This window comes from Teleopsis dalmanni, chromosome X (assembly GCF_002237135.1).
Source record: "Teleopsis dalmanni isolate 2A chromosome X, ASM223713v2, whole genome shotgun sequence".
Taxonomy (NCBI): domain Eukaryota; kingdom Metazoa; phylum Arthropoda; class Insecta; order Diptera; family Diopsidae; genus Teleopsis; species Teleopsis dalmanni.
The window spans coordinates 14,545,535-14,566,257 of record NC_051848.1 but is presented as its reverse complement, the minus strand read 5'-3'; the positions used below and the strand labels follow the sequence as shown (position 1 = coordinate 14,566,257).

The 20,723-nt window shown below is 30.4% G+C and overlaps 1 protein-coding gene across 6 annotated transcripts in view; it reads right to left on the bottom strand.

Annotated features, from left to right (window-relative positions):
- LOC119661937 (piezo-type mechanosensitive ion channel component) overlaps positions 1–8,324 on the bottom strand; it is an 89,203-nt gene extending 80,879 nt beyond the window's left edge. For 5 of the 6 annotated variants that reach the window (XM_038071450.1, XM_038071453.1, XM_038071454.1 and 2 more), the window contains exons 1-2: positions 8,177–8,324; positions 7,435–7,512 (exon numbers count right to left, since the gene is read on the bottom strand). The gene's annotated coding sequence lies outside the window, so the exon portion shown is untranslated. Of the gene's footprint in view, positions 1–6,905; positions 6,970–7,434; positions 7,513–8,176 lie in introns of those variants that run through there. The other variant, XM_038071451.1, reaches the window with a different exon arrangement.
- Positions 8,325–20,723: the final 12,399 nt, after the last annotated feature.

Sequence of the window (20,723 nt, the reverse complement as noted above, 5' to 3'; positions counted from 1 at the left end):
GAGATTCATTCAAACCCAACTCATCATCATGACCCATAGGTCACAAAAATATCCAAAAAAATGTACAAAAATCGATATAGAGAAACCTCATCTCAATCATAAATCTTTGCTTGTAAACCTGAAACTAAACAACATTCGGTTAGATGGATGTTCATGATAAACTATGTCCAATGAAAATACAATAGTTGGCGCTCGAAGCACTTCAAAGCAAATGATCGTCTGGGATTTTATGGTAAAAATGGTCATGTGGCAACTGCGGTGAGAGCAACGTAGAATCGGTTTGGCTGATGCACTATCATCTGTTTGCCAGAAGTGTTATATTAGGAAATGAGAAAAACATAATGCTGGTGAAGAACTCTCAATGACAAATTACTTGGTTTTTTTATAAGGCCCACAGCCTAAATTGTGAACCACGCACTTATATTTAGAACGATAGGAATATTGCTGAGAATTTCAATTGAGTTTCGTGATTCATGTTAAAAGTTATTTCAAATCAAAGATCACAAAAGAGAAAGAAAGAATGAGTCACCAATACTTTTAATTATTTATGTTATAGGTATATAGTTCATTAGCTTTATTCTAAAAATTTTGATAGGAAAGACACTATTTGTTTTGATCAGCTTATCATCGAAAATTTCGAGCTTCGAAAACATTGCGATATGAACCCATCAGGACGTCGTTAAGGAAGGGACAATTTGATTACTTCAGAGTTGAACCCGAATATCATCAAATATTGTGTAGGCAAATTCAAAAAGGAATTCCCAAAAATTAAACCCATACGTCCAGGGCAGCAATCGTATAGGTTCTATTATTTTCTTATGTATGATGGCTTTTACTAGGAATTAAAATGTACTTAGTAAATTGAAAAAGTGATAAAATATTTTGTATATAATCCGAGATATCAGATAGATGTCAGATAATTATTTTAAGATTCAATAGAACATTAATTGAATCTTATTGTTTCTAAAAATAGAAAAAAAATATCTTATTTTTCTGCTTTACTGAAGTAGAGTTAAAAATGAGTTCACATTTTATCACTTCACGAATTATCGAGGTACGTCTTAAAACCCCTACTATATTCTCAAATTCTTTTCTTTATTAGTATTATTATCTGATTGAAAAGACCAACATTGAATATCTTCTATTATTTATTATTATCTCCGTAATTCAAAGTTCTTTTAATCTTATTTTTATTTTGCTTTATTCTGCGGTATTTTATCTTCTATTTATCTTTACCCTTCCATTTTTACGCATTGAAAACTAATCGCATTTGTAATGGAAAACAGATAAGTGCGTTCGGTGTCTGTCCGTCCGCAGATTAATGTAACCAACGTGCATTCGTCATTACATCATTTTGTAAATAGTCTTGAAGTAATTTTCAAATTTTTTTTTAATTTTTATTAACAATTGATATAATTAATTTTATTCATTCAATTACTTTTTTGCATGTGGACACATTACGGAAATTATGGCAATCAAAATGACAAGATGCCATGAATGGATACGTGATAAAAAACGGAGGTGATCCGGAATACTTTTTATTGGCAAGTCAAAGATACAAACAAACAACAACAACAACAGTACTCATAGAATCAGAAAAAATTAAATAAAATTAGCAAAAAACTTAATTGAGTCTGAACATTAACTCTGAACAACTGACGAGTGTGCCGAGTATAAAGATGACGTCAGATCTGAAGGCAGAACAGAAAAATGTTCGGAATTTTGCTAATTTTTATGCGAAAAAAAATTAATGTAAAAATTTCATTGCGAAATAGAAATAAACAAAAAGCAATGCTTTTTACACAATTTTTTTTTATTTTCGGTTTGTTTTTATTAGAAAAAAATTTTTATGTTTTATGAAAATTAAGTGGAGCATGCAACAGGAGCGCCGCGCCATCCGTTTCAGTTGAGATAAGGAATTTTTGCTCCTCATATTTATGGCGCAACGGGGATGGAAAGGAGCGAAACGATAAACAAAACAATTAATCTTACTTTGCCTCAAATAGTTTGTTTCATTAAAAAAGGGAAGGATTGGAATGTGGAAAGATAAATGCAGTGGTAGGAAAACATAGAGATAGCTCCTTCACTAGATACAGTAGTTTCTTTTCAAAAGAAGGAAATAACAAATTAACGCCTTCTCACTCGTAGAAGGCTTAATATTTAATAGACTTAATGACTCATTTAATGACCCATAATTTTGGTGTGATCCGACTGCTGCAGGATCAATTATTTTGTATAGTTTCATTAACTGCTTAGATCCGCTAGACAAAAAATTTCATTTAAAATCAATTGTCAAAGTTCACATATCGATGGTAGTTCCTGTAACACGAGCCATAAGAACTATACTAACGCAGGATAATAATATGGTTTTTAGAGTCATATTCAACTCTAAAAAAAAAAAGAAAACAAGTAAACAAAGAAACTTCAATACGTTTTCATCCAAGAACTTACCAATGTACCGGTGAACATTGGTTATAACATCTGGACCCGGCGTTCAATAAGAGATTTAAAACCTATTCACTGCTAGATAGGATAGAAATATTAGTATATTAAATGGATACTCAAAACCTGATGATCAACTAAAACTTTGAAGAATAGAGCAAATACTATTTTATTTGTTAAAGAGATATAACGTCAAGTAAGTACCACAACAACAAAATTCCCGCTTTACAAAAACAATATTAATATCGTTAAGTTCCTATATATATATACGGAGAACTCAAACAATTCATATAAATATGATATAGAAGTAGTAGTAGTAGATGCTTTGGTAATATAATAACGTTAGGATACTTAGACAAGTACTTTGTTTACTATATAGACATGGAAACTTCAAGTATCACTTCAAAAAGATAATTCTTGTTAATGAAGATACTTGCAGACTACGCCTAGATAGCGGTGCATATATTGTGCTAATGTCCAGCACTGACAATCAGGATGATGATTGCCTTGGGACACCATTGGGTTGGTAATAAATTGACTGGCAACCTCAAGCTAAAAGAGCTGCTTGCAATAACAGGAGATGTAGTTATGCGAATGGAAGCCTCTCTAGCTTTAACTCAATAACGACATCCGAGAATCGAAGAACGAAAAAGAACCCAAGTCGTTTCGTGGTCTACTTCGGTCACTTGCTGGACGGTGCGCTGTCCCATATATGGTTTGGCAGATACTTCTATAGAATGTCAAGATAAGAGTGTAGAAAATGACTCTCTCTTGACTCTCTTAAGCAAGTGTTAATATTTTAAAAAAATATTAGTTAAGAGAACGGATTTTTCTGTTTATTATGAAAACCAAGTGATTTAGCATTGATGTGTGGTTCTTTACTTCAAACCTATTTACTTCAAACCTATAAGTCTTGATTATTTCGGAACTATTTTAATATTAGTTATAATAAAAACAGTACACAATCCATATTGTTTGCTAAATTAGATAACTTAGGAGATCTATGGAAAAGATGTTGTTTAATTGGTTCGGACAGTAGTAAACTTATCACAGTTTTAAACATTTATAATGATAAATTTTATGGATTAAGTAAATTATTATGCTCCAATAGTCTCTTCACAAAAAGTCAACTTAAAATAGAACAACGATTTGTGCTTATATGTGAAAGTGAATACCAACCATAGGTATTGAAAAGCGAGACTTATTTCCCATGTTTGAGAGAAACTTGCCTCAAGAGTTTACTCATTAAATGTTAAAGTCCAAACAATGAAATATTAGATTTCAAGCTTAATCGTTTGGTGATGTAGAATATTGAGAAGAAAGTATTATTGTATAAGAAGAAAAGTGAAAAATAAGAGTTATCTTTCCTTTACTATTTAAAGTAAAGAATTTATCTAATATCACTAAATTTACACATGTATTACACACGGTCATTTGAATCAACTTTGAGGTCAGTTATTGGACGGACCACTTTCAATAGAAGTATTTTTAAGCCACATATTGCAGAAATTATTAATTCGTAAAGCATAAGAATGGTCGTTTTTATATACAATTACGTACACATATATCTAAACTAATCATAAATAAACCAAATAAAAAACAACAAAATAAAATTTCTAGTCCAAAATTGTGCACTATGTCCGAATTTAATTTCCCTCCGAATTCTCTCACGTTGGCTTATCACCTTAAATACCGAAAATAAAGCGAAGCCGATAACGTAAACAAAACAAACAAACAAATTATTTTTATTTAATTTTATTACGATGAATGGAACTTAATATGGACGACATTAATAAACAATTTCTTTGCTAATAGAAAACACAATAAACGCGATTAGTCGCGCTGAGTCATTTGCTTCTTGATAGGTCAGTGAAGCTCCAGAACGAGCAGCGAATAAATAAAACACATACAAACGATTGATCGTTAAAAACTTAGAAATAAGAGCTGTCTCTTATACTTCCAATGGCTCAAAAGCACTGTGACTTCAGCTTAAATCTTCAAATGAATTCAGTTTCTCGGCATGTGAATGAATATATGTTTAGATCGAGAGATCGGAAAATAAATGGGTAAGAATAATGGAGTGGTGAATGGAGTGATGAATGGAGTAGAATAGAAGACATTAAGGATAATAAAAGATCGGCAGTAGAACATGCAAGCGATATTCTAATGCAGTTCATTAACAGAAAATGGCTTACTTTTAATAATTATGAATTTTTGGACCCAAAGTCGGTAAAATTATAGGTAATTTAAAAATACTGGCTTTTAAGCAATAACAGTATACTAAGTACTTGTCTGCGTAAGCTTTTTATTTGGATATTAGCTCCATATTTGTCAATTCAATAGATGTATGAAAATGTACTAATAAAGGAAGAGAGTTTTCGTCACTTGAACGAAATCTAAAACTTTACCACCTAAATAGCTGACTACGACTCTTAAAATAGCTGAATTGGTTCCCTGGTGGAATGGTAGATAGCTTACACTTTATACAAAATAGAACACTAAGCAAATTAGCATTGACTAATCTCTTAACATGGAGAAGCTAAAAAATAAATAGGAACTCATACAAATTTCAATTCAATCCTGACAAGCTCATTCATACTTTTATACTCAACTACATATATTTGATTTGGGAACAGAAGAGACTAGGTTGGCTCAAGACCATATTCTCGACAGTTTTCTCATCCTATACTGCGCTACCAGCTGTTAGCTTTTAGGAATGCATGAGAGCTCTATTTATGTACAGTTGGTGTACTGACACATTTAAATAATATAGATCAAAAAGACTAAGTTCATAGTATATAACATAATTAGATAGAAATACTCTACTGACTATTCTATTAAATTATTTATTTCATGCTATATAATATCATTAGATATTATAATTTCAATCTTTAATTGCAATAAAATTGCTTATGCCTCATATTCTTATTAAATTTTCCAATTTTTATGGTAAACGGTATGAAATTAGTAGAACCAAGCATGACTACTTTTCAGTATTTTTAAGTTAGTCACAGTTGACTTCATACCAACAGTAAGCACGCATCTGTGTACTCACATACATACTGTGTTCATATATTTATTATATATGATATGTGTATAATTCATTGTTGCTAGTCACCGATAAACAGATATGGACTGTGAACATCGGAAATGCAACACTCTATTATTTATCTCCAATATCTAGATCAAGTAAGTGACTTGTATGAAGAATTAAAACTTTATTTGTTTTTATTCAAGAAGCGAATATGGATACAGAATAATAAATAATAATAAATTTGTTTAGAAAAAATTTATTCCCAAATTACTAGAAAGAGAACCAATAGACGATCTACGTGGCCTATGCCATAGATTCACATTTGTATTTTACCTGACCTATATACCATATTGAAATATAGTTGCAGAAACATTCTTTTGATCTACAGTAAAAGATATAGATAAATTCTAATAGGAATGGATCTCATTCATTACACTAAAAGAAAGGTATCGGACTCAATACTAAGCTAAAAATCTTCATTTTAAAAAACATTTTTTAAGAATTCATTATTCTTAAAAAATACGGAAGAAACTAGAACAGAAATCTTTAAAATTAAATAAAAGTGAGAGGCTCGCTAAAGATTCATTAACCCATCCAAGACACCTTAAAGCAAACCCTTGGCACTGAGCAGAAAAGATTTTAAAAAATAGTGCAAGTTCATATATTTTTCCAACAAAATGAACATTTTAGAGATTGTTTCAGTGAAACGCTTGTAAAGCCATCTAAACACATTTTCTATGAATACCTAGTTGCACAACTATCCACCTCGAAGACATATATTGTTATCCCACGCGAAATATGCAGTAAAACAAAACTGTTCATTTTTACCTTTCTTCAATAGATGAAAAAACTTTCAGAAACACAAAACTAGAGCATTGAGCTACGGAAAGAAGAAATTGAAGAAGTACTAGTCCACCCCACCTGTTATGCTAAGATATAAGAATCTCCTTAGGTTGGGTCTGTACATTTACTTATATATGTACAATTATGTCAGACTCTTCGAAAACTCTTCAAAGTGCCATGGTACATCCGCAAGAGTGACATGCTTAGAGATCTTAGAATAGATCCACAAATAATGCTCGCCTGAGAGGAGCAATAAATCGTAGTATATACAATCCTAAAACCATCTAAAACACCGATTTATTAACTAACACCGCACGCCAACCGTTGGAAATTAAAGTCAAGTGATAGAAATGACCATGGCAATACGTAAGGAATAATCAAACACTGCGAAAAAAAATGTTGCTTGGATGGAGCCCTTGAAGATTTCGTAGACCTATCCACTCTCACACCACATGGCTAGCTGACTCCACATTTCACGCCGAATATTGAAGATTTAGATCATTGAAAAATATTCGGATATAAATGACAATTACGAGTCATATATATATATACATATATACATATATAGATCAAGTTTATTACTCACCGAAAAAATATTGTACGTTGCGTCCAATCAGATTATTTTTTTAAACTTTGCTGACTGTTTACTTATCATTAATTATATACTATTTTTTATTTATTATAAAAAAAATTATTTTTCAATTAATTTTTTTTAATTAACTAATTTTTTTAATTAACTAATTTTTGTAATTATTAAAATTATTTAAAAATTTTTTTTGTTTTCATCACAACAAAAAATTGCACACAACTCTATTTTTTTTTTAAATTGATTAATTTTTTTTTTCAAACTAATTAATTTTGTTAAACTAATTAGGTTTTTTTATTAAATTAATTAATTTTTTTTATTAAATTAATTAATTTTTTTTATTAAATTAATTAATTTTTTTTTCGTAATTAACTATTTTTAAATTATTTTTTGTTTGTAATTCATTTTTTTTGTTTTTGTTAATTAATTTTTGTTAAATTGTTTTTTTATTTGTATTTGTCGTTGTTTACTTTAAATTTTGGCGCCAGAAATTCGTTGAATTCCAAAGAGCGGCCAATGTGATTCTTACCCCTCAGAAAAGATTCGTTGCTGTTCGAATGGTGGTTCGGGGCAAGAGATGTTGAAACGTGCACCATGCACGTGTTACCTGTGAACCAAATAAAAAACATAATTTTTTTAATTACAAACTTCGCCAAGAAAATTAATTAAAGAAAGACAAAAACAATGAAACACAAAATCACTTTTCCCTGCTGAATAGTTTTTTCTGCTTTTATTTTGTTTTGTGAAAATTGCATTTGCCCATGTTTTTGTTGTTTTTGAAGATAACAAAAAAAGACAAACAAAATAAACAAAAATAAAAAAATTAAAATTTTATTAATTTTTTCGCTTTGTTTTTGTTGCTATGTTTTCAGTGTTTGTTTTGGTTTTTGTCATTGTTTTTGTTTTTGTTGGCGTTCACATAAAACGTAGGTTTCGGCTCTGCGGGCCGTAATTTGTTTCAAACAAAATTATTCTTATTTATTTCTTGTCTTAAAATTTTATTAATGAATTTCTTGCTTCAATTTGGGCTGCAGCTGCAGTGACAGTGACAGCGGCAGCGACGCTGCTGCACCAGCAATGACGGTGACAGCTGCAACGCATTTGCTTTCGTTTATGCCGCTAAACTATTGAATTTTCAAATAAGAAATAAACTTAAAATTGCTGTGGTGCGAAGACACCGTCATATGCTGACCCAAAATGTTGTTGTTATTGTCGTTCGTTTGATAATTATTCGAAAAAATATTTAATAATTTTTTTACTCGCGCACTTACTTTCACTTTCTTGTTTTCTGTTCAAATAATGGGAACTTTTTTATTGTTTACTTTTTAATAAAGAACACGATTCAAACTAATTTTCTGCTAAATCATTTCTCCACACGCGACATCACCGATTAACTCAGCGACTAACAAACAACTGAAAATGTTCCAAAATGACAACAAGAGTTGGAGAGTTAAAAATTCCTTGCTGTCAACATCGAGAAGAAAATTTTTCATATCAGAACATGTGATTGTCAAAAATGAAAATTGAACGATAGATGACGCTGCGAGGTAAAAAAAATTAGCAAGATATGCTCAATTGGATTGCATATGTCACCCAGTGAAAATAATTTTTTGTTAATATTTTGGATAATATATGCATAATATTCCATATTATATATAATATATATACCATTTTTTATATAAAATTATTTTTCAAAAATTACTTATTGATAAATGATTAGTAATTATTTGTTACAAATTAACAATTTGAGTGGTAAAAAAAATTTAGTGTATTAAAATATAAATAAAACTAATTTTACTGAAAGACTGATTAAAGTAACTGTTAATTATTATAACAATAATTTTTCTTTTTTTTCATATTTCATAATTATATATAATTAATTTAAGGAATGTAGGCATAAATGCAGACTAAAGAGTTGCAATTTAATAATAATTTAATTAATGTTTTTATTTCCTTTTTATAAGTTGATTTTCATTAAATTCTTTTTCTTTTCTTGTCGCTGTTTACTTTAAATTTTGGCGCCAAAAATTTTGAACTCCAATAATCACTTTATCTAAATTTAAAACAAGAAAAATGAAACAATGAAAAGTGGAAAAGAGAAATGCATTAAAATAACTGATTTATTATTTCTTCAGTTTATTTTTTAATAAAGCAATTATTAAAATAAATTAAAACGATACCAGTAATATATTTGAAGCTTCAAAACATGAGTCTCTACTATGTGCTTGCAATTGCTATATTTGAATAAAAGAGGGCGCCTCACAAACGAGGGATACTAGCTATGTTCGTAATAAATGAAAATATATAATGTAATAACAGAATATAACATAAAACATATAGTCAAATGAAATAATTATACATTATTTTATATATAATATATATAGAAAATATATGAATGCAATATATTATTGTGTAATTGTACATTCAATAAAAAATAAATAAATTTAATCTAGATAATGTATACAATCGCAATAGCAATAGCAATAGCAATATATTCTGTCAAAAAAAGTATCAGGAATATGTCAATGTAAGACAATATATTCATTTAATCACTTAAGTATATGTTACCTACATTTAAACTACATTTAAACCGATATATAGCAAATACGAAAAAGTAATCAAATCATCAATGTAGGTTATACTGATATATATTTCAGTATTATTTTCAGCTTTTGCGAATATGAGTGTCTAGTATGGGTTGTCCATCACTGAGAGACAGTAGAGAAATTTTTACCGCTCATAGACAAAAGTGTATTTACGTATTGTGAACTGTAAAACGATAGACATTTTTCTATCTACAAAAGACAAATCTGTCAATAGCATTTGAGCGGTGGAAATTTCGTAATTACCTAAAATCCATAATATTGCAACTCTTTATAGAATTAAATTAAACATAAAAATTTAGCTTAATTTCAGTTTAATGAATCGTTTGTGCTTTCTCTGTTATTTAGGATTTAAGAAAGCAAGCTAAGATGAAACTCCACGCTCTAAAATCCTTAAATCATTTACAATAGTGAACATTTTTGTCAATATTGTTCGAGTTTTATAATATGAAACTTGTCTACCAATCCACTGAGTAGACGAATATTATTCTCTATCAATAGATAGGTTTATCATAATAGCCACTATTGTTTTATGAACTAAAAATTTTTAAAATGTTTTTACGAATTATGAACGTCATTTAGCTAATTTAAGAATTCATTCTTTAAGCTTATTTAACTTATTGAGTGTAAGGTGTATTGGAACGTATTACATGCTTAAAACATTAACTAAACTAACTTTAACAAATTCTGGAGGCATATTGAGACCCCGAAATGTATTTTCTTAAGCTCGAATGATGATCTCCCAGCACAATTTCCTTCACTGTGTTATGGTTAGGCAAAGAAGTTGATAATCCACCGAAGCAAGACAAGTCTTCTCACTTCAATCACTTCTCGATCTTATTTAAATATATTGTACCATTCTTATCCTTGGCCCTTTTCCTTTAATAAAACTGTCTCAAAGTAAGCCACTTACATTATTTTCAGCGTTTTGACATAAGAAATTTTATTTGTTATATAAAATTTCAAACGGAGGTCTTGTTGAGTTGGGTGTGGTGTAGAAAAATATCTAAAAATTATAAAAATATATATAAACATATACATAAGTAAATATACTATATATAAGAGTAAAATAAAGCTGATCAGCCTATTGTTCTAACTCTATTTTTCTTTAATATTGACCAAAATGAAAAAAACTTTCGAAGTCCCGACAGTTATCACAACCTTTAACTGTCAATTTCAAACTTTTAGTAGTCACTCCATCTAGCGTTAATTTCATACAACAATAAATGGTTGAAATATTTCATAGAAAATTTACAAATACAGCGAAGTGTGCGAAAAAAGCTTTTAAAAGTCAAGTGACAAAATGAAAAAATTATTTCTAGTACCGTCGGTATACGAGGAAGGCTGGCTCCAGATTATAAATAGATCATATAAGAAGTTTTTTTAATCCTAGACCAAATTAAATAAATTATCAAAACTGCATAATTTTGACCAATAACTTTGCATTATGAGACCTATCCCCCTCCCACTTCAGTTTTTTAACAGATGTAGTAATTTCAGCCGATGATTAATAGAGCATTACGTATTCTTAGAGTGATACACATATAACATATGTATAAGTAAATAATTCTGAAAGCCATAGAAAACCAAATATAAAATAAATACCAACTTACACGCTTGAACTTGTCTTCTTCAAGTTTTTCCTTCAGCGACCGCCTCTCACATGTTCTGCATTTATTCTGCATATTAGGAGAACTCTTTGGAAGCAACTAACACCATCGTAAGTCATTGAACTCCGTGGCTCGTCTTGTAAAATTAATGCATGAAAGCTTACAGAAGCCTTTTCTTCTCAGTCAGACATTAAGAGTTAAAAATAATTACTGAATTAGTTACTAAGGAGAGATTAGTTAATCTAATAAGACAGAAAGTTGTCATAAAGATGTTTCATCCCTCCAGCACTTAGAGAAAGATGTTTATCTAAAACAGTTTCGTTTGAAACAAGTTTATCAGCCCGACGTACTTCTCTTAGTCTTGTATAGGCTCCACAGATATAATAGATATAAAGAATGAAAATTTTTTATTCTATAATAGCTATAGAGCTATAAGCGCTATATACATATATAAATTGATTTCGCTAAGGATTCGATAAGTTGGAAGTGATTTTTTTCCTGTATAGAAAATGGATTATTTTACAATAAGTAAGTAGTTATACAATTGACATCAAGTTATGTACATGATATCGAGAGTGATAGTAGCATATTCCATCATTTCAAAAATATCATAATGTAATAAGATCTGTCTGTCTAATGAAGTGAGGGCATAACTTGTTTAAGTAATGTGATATGAAGAGCTCTAGAAGTGACAAACTTAATAATAATCACGATCAATTGATACATGTGATTGGAGAACCCACAATAGATTCTCAGGGTAGAAATGTTGAATTAAGATGATGAAGTTAATGGAAAGGTTTATTCTCTTTTAGAAGTCAAAAAGAACGACTAACATAAGGACAACATTTAATTTAATCATTGCCAAGATTGTGCCAATGGGCAGTGAGTTATATACAGCTTATATTGCCACGAGAAGGAAAAGCGATAAGTCCCTCTATCCTTCCTTCCCTGTATATGCTAATGATCGGGATGGTTGGAATATTTATTTTTTGGATGGATGAAGGTGTACAACTGAGCGGTCTAAAAGAGAGAAAAGGAGATTGGACAACAATTAAAATAAAGTGAAAGGTTAGTAACAAAAATTTTTTTTAATGCAAAACTGTGGACAGATTGAAATAATTATAAACTGACTACAACCTGGATTATAATTGAGCTAAAATTTATAGTGAAATCAGCAATTAGGGATAGTTTGTCCCTTATTATATAAGTTATATAAGTAGACGTCAAAAAATACAGATGGCTAACGGTAACGGTACCGTTAAGTTAACGGTAGAGGGTTACCCTGAAGCGTAATAGAGAGGGTCTGATATCGAATGAAGTACATCTAAGCAGACAATGGTATACAATCATTAATGCGAGCTACTTTTAAGGAGTTACAGAAGAAGCAGTTAAGGTTGTCGTTGCCACTAAATCTGTGCTTATAAGTCTTATAAAACCGAAGATTTTGTTTTTCGAAAGTCTGATCAGTTAAATTTTCATCTATAAATAAAACGAAGGGAGCTTCTTTCTTTAATTTAGCTAACAATTTTGGATTGGCTATTACAAAAGCTCTGATACCTTTTAATCAGTTAATGTACGCTATTACTAGTTCTTATACTAGAAATACTGTTAAATCATTTAGAAGATGGCCTGACAGTATAGTAATCCGGTGAGTTCTTCTTGAACGTCAGCAAATTCAATCAGTAGGTGTTGCGATGGAGCAGAATCAGTCTAACTATATATCTATATACTCCTAGATTAGGAGTATATAAACCATGTTCTCCTTGACTTATTGAATTTGACAATTTGATTCCTTTGACAAAAAGGTTGAATGAAGTGAGACCCAAACTGGAGTTGGTTAAAATCTATCACCTACTGAGTTATTATTTCGTCTACAGTTGCGAACTTTCTTGAATAAAATATACGTTACTGAAACAGCTTTAATAGTTGTCCGACTATTGTGAGATATATTTTAGAAGCGCGATTTATATAAAGTATTAGAATATTGTCTATAATAAAGAAAAATCATTTTCCCAAGATATTTTGTTAAATAACTAAAGACAATACCTAAATCTCTTAAGATAGTTTTCAGAAATATTGGGAAGTATGATTTCTAACATCAGCACTACTTTTCATAACGGATCGAAACTGAGTTTATGTGTTGATCAGTGCAGGCATTGTATAAATAATATTTATGTTATTGGTCTTGGTGTTATTAATTCGCTTAGATAGGTCGAAGTCTGTCGTCAAGATATAGGATATATAAATATGTATATTTACAGATGTTTGAAGATATTGATTATTTAAAATTATTCGGGATTTGGGTTATACATATGTTAAGCAAACCTATCTAACCTCTTGGTTAATTTATTTGCGATTATCTAAAAATAAGTTAAGGATTTTCATTTGGCTTTAGTGGAATCAAATGAGATCTGCAGTCTTGAAATAAAGGGTATAGTAGAATTAGATTGGAAAACATTCTACATGGATATTACATTAATAATAATAAGTTAGGTGAAACCCCTCTGTCAATCAAATTTTTAATCAATTTTGGGTTGCAAGCTTTATGAAACCTTAATAGGGTTTTAACGTTGTTGAAAAAAGAAAAAGCAAGACGCCTCGAAAATTGTCTTGTATTAAAAACGAAATTTAGAAACATTCTATAAAATTTTTACTCAAATCGGTTGATATAACAAACATAAACAGCCTTAATTCAATAGAATGTTCCCATATATCATCGACCTTTTTTTTTTGCAGTAGTTGGAAAGCATCGAAAGCCACAGTGTGAGACTTGAACCTACCAAAACTACCTCTTTGGAATGAATGGAGAAAATTTCCACAGCATTGTAGAAACTTCATTCCAGTAATCATGGGAGAAACATGGGAGCAGTCAGGCTTAATAGCAAGGGCATAATTTAGAGAAATTTGCATGATACGGAAAAGGGTGGAGTTATAAGCGCGGGGGTGAGATTAACGGTAAACTTTGTGACCAGGCTCACGAAAGCCACGGTTATAAAGGAGGATTTCGGTCCCACCCATTAAAATAATGGGACAAGCGCAAGTATCATAATTTCCTCAATCAAATATGTTGCCTAGTCGCCACTAACGCTGATTTAACCACTGCTCGAGTGGCAAGTCTACATCTTTTTCAACCTGCTTAGCAATCAATGTATGTACGGTATATACGATAAGACCTCAAATAATTGAAAATTAGTCAAATACAAGACATCTAAGCCGTAGTTTCTTAAACAAGTTTTCGTCAAACATTTATTTCTTTCATTTAACTACGAGTATATTTGCATAATTTTAATAATTTTTTGCTATATATGTTAGTGTAGCCAAAAACATGGTTAGATTTTTTTTTTCTTTTGTGAGGAGAAGGTGGAATGTTTTATGCACCGTCAAACTAACGGTCGTCAGAATGGTGTGCCTGACGCCCTAATATATTAATATGTAGTGTATGGACTAAAACACTCAATCTTTGGAAAAACTTAATTTCCAGCGGAATCGTTTTAGCATTACATGTGTTAGCATTTTAAAACTTTTCCCTCTCGGAACCGCTTTTTAATTACATCGGATAGGGTAGGTTAGGTCTGTTAGGTTGACTATTTAAGTCTTGCTATTTTGATTTACGATCTGCATCCAGACCTTAAGTTTGGGCCTGTACTTCATTTATTTTTATCGTTGCTAGATAGCGAATATAAATTTAGGTTAGGTTCAGAAGGCAGAAATACCACCACTCGGAGGCATGTATCGCACAATGTGATTCCCTCAAAAATTTTGCCAGGAGAGGCGAGTTGGTAACCTTTGTTATCCTTATTAAACCATTTGCTTTTCCAGAGAAAGTTGAGGAGATCCAATAAGTTAGATAATTAATTAATATTCGTCAAAAACTATATAGGTCGTGTGCGACTTTGAGTAAATTGAGATAAAGTGAATTGAAATTTATTATTAATTGCATTTATTTATTATTTTTCTGTTAAAAGTTTTCAAATTTATTTATTTATGGTAATACCTAATTTTTACCTAATTTACCCTACTCGAAACTCTGGTAAATGCCAACATTCACTGCCATATCGACATAATTTATTATTTCCCCTAATTTACCATCAATTTGCTCGTACTCGCACACGGCCTTACATTACAACAATAAAAATAATGGCAATTGCAGCGTAAAATATATGAAGAATTTTAAATTAAAAACGATAAATTTGCTTCACAGTGTACTTTTGATATTTAGTTACATTCATACTTGCAAATTACGCACACATACATACATTGTACATCACATATAGCGGTTGAAGGTAGGCCGCAGTAGTGAAGAAAAAGAAATAAATTTCAATTAACAAAAAAAAAAATAATTAAAATAAATGTTTTATTTATAATTAATAACAATAGTGAGTTATTTTGTTAAAAATAATTATTGTGAATTTTGTGTTCCAATTTCTCGCTTTGTCTCTTCTGCAGTAACAATTGCATTTTTTTTTAATTTGAATTTTTCTCATCGAAGCTTTTTTGCAGACGATAAGGTAAAGCACTTGCAGGCAGCGGACATCGTAGAAGCAGCGCTGCTTCCATGCAGTTCGTATCATTGTTCACTTCACATGCGACGAGCGACAATGATTTGCAAGTTTTCATTCTCTTGCCTGTGCTTGCATTTTACTCTGCCGCCTCTGGTCTGCACTACCACACACATGAGTGTTTACTGATTCCCGCATGCATGCCTTTGAGTGGCTGCTCTCTTAGTTTCACAGATGGGAATGCAAAATCAAAAACACAAAATAAAAAAATACGCAACTGCATTGGAACTCTTTCTGCTCAATAATATGCATGCATGAGCTTTGCACTGTATTTGTTGAGTTTGGTCGTTTGGTTTGGTTTGGTTTGGTGTTTGGTTCATTGCGCTTGCTTGAGAACAGTGAAGTTCATTTGCGCGGTGTTTTTGTTTTTGTTGCTGTTGTATTGTGTTGTGTTGTGTTGTTATTTTTGTTGCAATTATTTAACACTGACTAACACATTATCAACGCAAGGCATAGCGAGAAATTGCAATGATATTGCAGCGCAGTAAGCAGCGCGCATTTCAGAATGAATTGAAGCGTCGACAGAGAACATGCACAATCCGAAAAAGAAGAAGAAGAAGAGAAGAAGAAAAAAGTGAAAGAAACTGAAAGAATGAAATGAATTTTATAGTATGTGATGTATGCGCGGCAGGCAATGGCATGGAGTGCATAAACCGAAAAATACACTACGCATTCATATGCGAATGAACGTTCGTTGCGGTTGTGCTGTGTTGTGGGTTCAACGCCGTCTTCGGTCTTCGATTGCCTTTTCGTACGTATCGCCGTATCGCCGTATCGCCTTTTCTTTGGCTCGCGAATTTTTTGTTTTGTGTTTAACTGTAATTTTTGTTTTTTTTTTTTGGAACACATTAAAAATATTAAAATATTTTATTTAAAATTAAAATCTTTTTTTTTTGTTTTTTGTCTTATGTTATGTGATGCCAGTGACACGACACAGAAGTTTTTATAAGTGCGCGACTACGTCCGTCGGTCGTTAAGTGCGTTAAGTGCGTTAAGTGCGTTAATGCGTGTTGGATCGCACATCCGCCGCAGCCGCCGCCGCCACCGCCTGCTACACGTATAGCAGAAATGCAATTAACCGGAGAAGAAGAAACAGGCATAAAATTCCCACAAAAGATTTGTGTGTGATGTATGCAAAAATACCGCTACCTAATTTATTACTCGGCAGTTGAAATGGCCAAAATATGTTACTCTGTGTTCTGTGTATTGAAGTTTTTTTTGTTTTCAATTATTTGCATGCTGCGATTGGTTTTTTACGGCTTGAAATATGAAACAAAACACAAAATGAATACAAATTTATTTCGGTTTTTATTTTGTTTTGTGTTGCAATTCGTTGTTGTAATAAGACAACACCTGCCGTCCATAGTCCCTCGCATTCGAAAAGCATACGAGAAAACACACAAACGACCTTTAGCGACCTCTCCAACTCTCCACCACCGCCATTACGCTCAATGGTCTTCATTGCAACTTCACACACGCACGCACACACACACATGTGCATTTTGCAAAGCGTTTTGTCCGATCACTGCGTTCCCTCTCTGTATTCGCATTGCTTTCAAAAGCAATGCACTCCCCACTTGCCATGCAAATGTGTGTGTGCCTACGTGTGTGTGTGTGCGTGTGTGTACAAACATACATTTTAGAATTTAGAGCGAATGTCCGTGTAATAAAAAAAACACATTCCTAGCTTTGAGTTGTGCACGCTACTCTCTGCATAATGAATACTAAGTGCAACTAATAAGTGATTATTTAATAGAAACCTTTGTATATATAATAAAGTAATAAGAAAAAAAGTGTAAATTATGTGATCTAATGAGAAAGTATATTTTATATCGAATAATACAAAATTTCATACCATATAATGTATAATACAGTAATCATCCCTATAACACAGTACCCTTATAACACGTTTTCATATTACGCGATTTCAATTCCTCATATAACGCGGGGATTTATACAGTTCATTATTAGCTTCGAGTATCTTTGCACGTGTGTTTACGGGTATACGGGAATATCCCTATAACGCGGAACCAATCTATCGCCTTATATGGGGGATTACTGTACTTTAAATTCGAATAGATCTTAGATTTGCTGGAATTAGAATTTCTGAAATTAAATAAAGTTAAAGAATTCATAAACAAAGTCATTTCTTGAATAATTTAAAATAAAACCTGAAGAAAGACCAATTAATTTTTGAAATTAATTCTTCAAAAATTGCCATTGGAGCAACTAAATTTGATAACCAAATATTTAATATTAATGTCAGAGTCCAAATTTGTTTGATTGAAGTATCTGAGACTTCACAATCATCACAATTATTGTGTATATTTATAAAGATTTTAGAAGAAAAGAAATAGTCAGAAAGTATTTTTTTCATTTTTAACCGAGATACAGAATTTATTATAGTCCATTTTCATTATTTATTAAAATACAGAGTTTATTATGGTTACATATAAATATTTACCAAGATACATGGTGTATAGTAGTCTATTTACCCGACTTATTATGGTCCATTTTGAATATAAATCAAAATATAGATTTTTCTTTACTTACTCTTTAGAACTGATAATTTTTTGAATAACTGATTTAAAGACTCTTGTTAATATAATATTAAATGAGCAAATTTTAAACTATTTTTTAATAAATATAAAATCCTTTAGTTAGAATAAAATTTTTTTATATATCTTCGCGATTTCCTACTACTTATTCACAATACATTTAAATAAACTGAATAATTAAAATGAGGTTTAATGAAAATTAAAACTTTAAATAATTTATATAATTATTCATGCAATGTGTAAATTTGGCATATATACCAATAATGATCAAGAGGCTGGCACATATCCCTAGAATATATATATTCCATATATATCTTGTACAATGGTTTAGAAATTTTAATTGATGTATATTTTTTCATGTTAATTAAGGTAAGCTTAGTTTAAATAATAAAAAAAACGTATATAATATTATTTACTTTAAGAACAACTACTCAGTTATAATATTACTAATTGTCTAGCTTTATAACAAAGCTACTTAAAAAAATGTAGTACCAAACCTTTCAAAATATTTCGACAATCTAATTTATTTTTTAATTACTCTCCATTAAAAAACATTTTCTTTCCTATTTTTCGCTTCAACTGGTTAAAAAATGTTTTTGTATATCCTTTTATTCTACATAAATGATTTGTCAATTGTGCTCTAATGAAGTTGCTAACAGTTAGCATCTTTAGTCCTTCTGCTTTGTGAGTCTCCTTCGATCCACAGTAGGACGACCTGATCGACAATACCTTTTTATTGGAAAAAAAGGACGACAAAACATTTTTTTGTTAAAGAAATTTAAACTATAATTATTTCTAAGAAATCCTGAAATTTAAGAACAATTTTATTTTATAAGATTGTAATCTCGGATTGTTATTTACTTGACCTTTTCGAATATATTCTCAAAATTTCGTTAAATTACTTCAACATATGTATTATATTAGTAAAATATATTTCCAGAACTTCTTCTACATATCCATCTAACGTTGTCACTTCATCACACTCCCCAACTAGAAATTTTTTTAAATTTAAAATCGGATAATCAATTAAACAAGTTTAATGTGTAGATATGATCTTAAAATAACTCATCCTTAAGTCCTAGCATTTTGCCATTTTCAAAATATTTGCTGTACATATGTACTATACACATATGTAGATAAGTAGATTATGCTTCATACATTAGTTCCCGAGTATTGCAATGGATATAGGTTAAACGATTTCTGCAAGCATTGTTGTTATTTTTTATAGCACCCCTCCGTTACTGGGTCTCGGGAATATTGTTCTTTCATTTTAACACCACCTTTAAGCCTGTTCTTTCGACTTTAATAAAAGTTTTCGACTTCAGACACATCATCACCCAGTTCGCTTCATAATAATTATATATATTTATTATTATTATATATATATATTAAATGGAATCGATCACAACTGATGATAAATTATAAGTATATACAATAGTTTACAACTTAAACATTTAAAGCCTAGGGAAATAATACTATTTCTGGAAAAGCAGTTTAAGTTCCATAATATTATGTCATCGTATAAATAAATATTAAATTTGATTTTAACGTCAATTAAGACGAAAGAATCTATTTTCTTAGTATAAACTATTTTTGTTAAATAGAAAAGTTTCCCAACAGCAGTAAATTGTAACAACAAAATTTTAAATATTAAATATTAATTTTAAATAAATAATTATAATAAAATTTAAAATCAAATCTTACCTCATTCGAGCTTGACTATAGTGTATAGTAAATCTTAACAACAGGTCACCTTTGCGTAAAAATTGATTTATTCAAATTGATTGATTTAATACAAATCTTTGGGTCAGATAGAGAAGAGGGATAGGTAAAATAATTATTTTAATCTAATGACAGTATAACATTGATTCATATTATAAACTTATATAAGCTTATAAGATAGCTGGGATGTGTATTGAACACACTATTTTTTGTGCAAAAATGTAAACTGAAATCTATGATATAAATTTTCAATTAAATCTGCCTGAATATATATACTTTGAGTACATAACCCCAACACTATTGCTATCTATGCGCTTATTCACATGAACAGCTGTTTTCTACATAGAAAAAACCAATAGGTCCAATAACAATAACCAGATGGCAGAGGCTTCTAACCACTGTTTCAGATCCATATTATTAGTCATTCAGTTTATAATTATATATTTTTAAAAATACAAATACATATACATATATGTACAGTTTATAGGCGAAACAAGCGCAACAACTACTATCATTTCCTAAGTAGTTCTTTCCAGACTTCAATGATCAATGACACTTCGTGGTACATAAAAAACACTAATACACTAACATAAAATATTTTTATGTTTATACAATACAAAACAGATAAAGTAAATAAAGATAAAATATCAGCAATACAACAATAAACAGATTAAGAAAACAAACTGTTCTTATTCGAGGAGGAGGCTATCAAAACACAGGGCGCTAGTAGTAGATATACATTAATTTAGTGTTATTAAGTGACGTA